This window comes from Babylonia areolata, chromosome 5, assembly GCF_041734735.1.
Source record: "Babylonia areolata isolate BAREFJ2019XMU chromosome 5, ASM4173473v1, whole genome shotgun sequence".
Classification (NCBI taxonomy): Eukaryota; Metazoa; Mollusca; class Gastropoda; order Neogastropoda; family Buccinidae; genus Babylonia; species Babylonia areolata.
In genome coordinates, this window is record NC_134880.1 from 47,400,537 (window position 1) to 47,403,036 (window position 2,500).

Sequence of the window (2,500 nt, forward strand, 5' to 3'; positions counted from 1 at the left end):
CAGACAGAGAAAGAGAGACAGACAGACAGACAGACAGACAGACAGACAGACAGAGGGGAAGACAAACAAGAGACAGAGAGACAAAAGCAGGTAGGCAGAGAAACAGGACAGACAGAAAAAAAGACAGAAAAATGGATGGGGGGGAAAAAAATAGATGGACATTTGTTTTGAATGTTTGAATGTTGTTGAAGAATATCTGTCTCTTTGTCTCTCTTTCTGTCTCCCTGTCTCTGTCTTGTTCATTCCGTTTCTTCATTCTTTCCTTGTTTCTCCGCAATTACTGTACTATTTGTACATGTCTATGTACAATACGTATGTTATTGATGAAGATGATTATGTGATGTACTCGCTTACACTGATTCGTAGTTTGTTGTTGTTGGTGTTGTTGCTGCTGTTTTTGGTTTTCGCTGTCGCGAATAATTTGCTTTTATGTATGTAGTTTTCTCAATTTTCAATTTTTGCCCAGAGGGCCGGATGTAAAAAAAGTAGTCATGCTTATTTCCTTTACCCTCTAAAAATAGAATTTCGTTCGTTCGTTCTGTCGTTGTGTCTCTCTCCTCTCTCTCTATTTCTCTGTAGGTGTGTGTGTGTGTGTGTGTGTGTGTGTGTGTGTGTGTGTGTGTGTGTGTGTGTGTGTGTGTGTGTGTGTGTGTGTGTGTGTGTGTGTGTGTGTGCTGTGTGTTTTTTTGGTGTGTGTGTGTATGTACGTGTGTGTGTGTGTGTGTGTGTGTGTGTGTGTGTGTGTGTGTGTGTGTGCGTGCGTGCGTGCGTGTGTGTGTGTGTGCCTGCGTGTGTGTGTTTGTGTGTGTGTGTGTGTGTGTGTGCGTGCGTGCGTGCGTGCGTGCGTGTGTGTGTGTGTGTGTTTTCAATTCCAGTCTTGCGTTAAGAAGAGAAAAAATAAATGTTTACAGCACACAGTAACAAAAACGGAACAGAACACCAATGAGGCTGAAGTATTTTGAGAGACCAGCACCACGTGATTCCTTTCAAAACAGATAAACAACCTTCTTTATTTATTTATTTTATTTATTTATTTTTTTTTTTTACACTGTGCAGCTTGCTTTGTGAAGTTCGCGTGAACTAAACACTCCAAACAGACTGGAGGTTCAACTTTCGGTCACTTCCTTTGAAAGAGAGAGAGAGACAGAGAGAGAGACAGAGAGAGACAGAGACAGACAGACAGAGACAGAGACAGAGAGACACAGAGAGAGAGAGAGAGAGAGAGAGAGAGAGAGAGAGAGAGAGAGAGAGAGAGAGAGCGAACGCTAATGCGAACTTTTTTAAAGCGTTTGCGGGCCACAGGCATTTACAATTCTAAGAGAGAGAGAGAGAGAGAGAGAGAGAGAGCGAACGCTAATGCGAACTTTTTTAAAGCGTTTGCGGGCCACAGGCATTTACAATTCTAAGAGAGAGAGAGAGAGAGAGAGAGAGAGAGAGAGACAGACAGACAGACAGACAGACAGACAGACAGACAGACAGACAGACAGACAGACAGAGAGATTGAAGATTCAAGATGGATTAATTGTATAGGCCTTGGCCCTTTGCAAGTGGAGTAAACAATGCGTATAAAGGAAGAATTAAAAAAAAAAAAAAAAAAAGAGAGAGAGAGAGAGAGCGAACGCTAATGCGAACTTTTTAACTCACTCAGTACGGCCAGTCCTCTCTTCTCCTCTACACAGACCCCTCGGATGTCCAGTGGGTGTCTGCATGACCCAACCTTTAGCTTCCGTCGTCAGAATTGTGGTATTCTTTGTCAACATTCACCTCTTCAGTATAAGAGCCTACCGCTTGCAATATTTTGATGATGGTAACTGGGGTGAAACGCTGTTAACGTCGTCTCTTTCGCCGTTCGTATGGAGAGAGTTAAGCGTTTGCAGGCCACAGGCATTTCTTCCTCCCTCTGTTGTCTTTCTTAACTGTTTTTCCATCTCTGGTTTCTTTCCCTTCTGTTTATGTTAACCATTTCATGTTCTTTGGCTTTTTACGCCTTCTTTTTCTCTTTTGATTTTCATTTTCTTTCCTTCCTCTCTTCAGTCATTAATTTTATTCATCCAATTATTTATTCATTCTTTGTGTCTTTCCTACTTTTTTTTTTTCCCGAAACAGACTATTAAAAACTGGCAAACTCTTCTAAAAAAAACAACACCACCAACCAAAAAAGTTTCAGAAGCCATTCTGTTGACGCTGAACCTGCTCGAAACTAGCTTTGTATTGAGTTACATGCATCGCAAAAGCTCGGGGAAAAATTAATGTAGTCCTAAACTCGATATAATAAAAGACTGAAAGGTAAAAAAAAAAAAAAAAAAAAAAAAAAAAAAAAAAAAAAAAACCTAACTTTTTTTAGACAGTGATCGATATCATTACTGTTTCATTTTATGTCAAGTAGTTTCATTTGTGTATCAAGTAGCTTTCGCAAAGGATTCCCTCCCCTTTTTGTGTGTTAAAAGTAGACGTGGTGCAGCGGATATGGATCGGTTCGCAAGATCTGATGCCTTCTTGA

At 40.6% G+C, this 2,500-nt stretch overlaps 1 protein-coding gene across 1 annotated transcript in view; it reads left to right on the forward strand.

Moving 5' to 3' along the window:
- LOC143282299 (uncharacterized) overlaps nt 1-2,500 on the forward strand; it is a 132,096-nt gene that overhangs the window by 543 nt on the left and 129,053 nt on the right. The gene's annotated exons all lie outside the window — the stretch shown is intronic.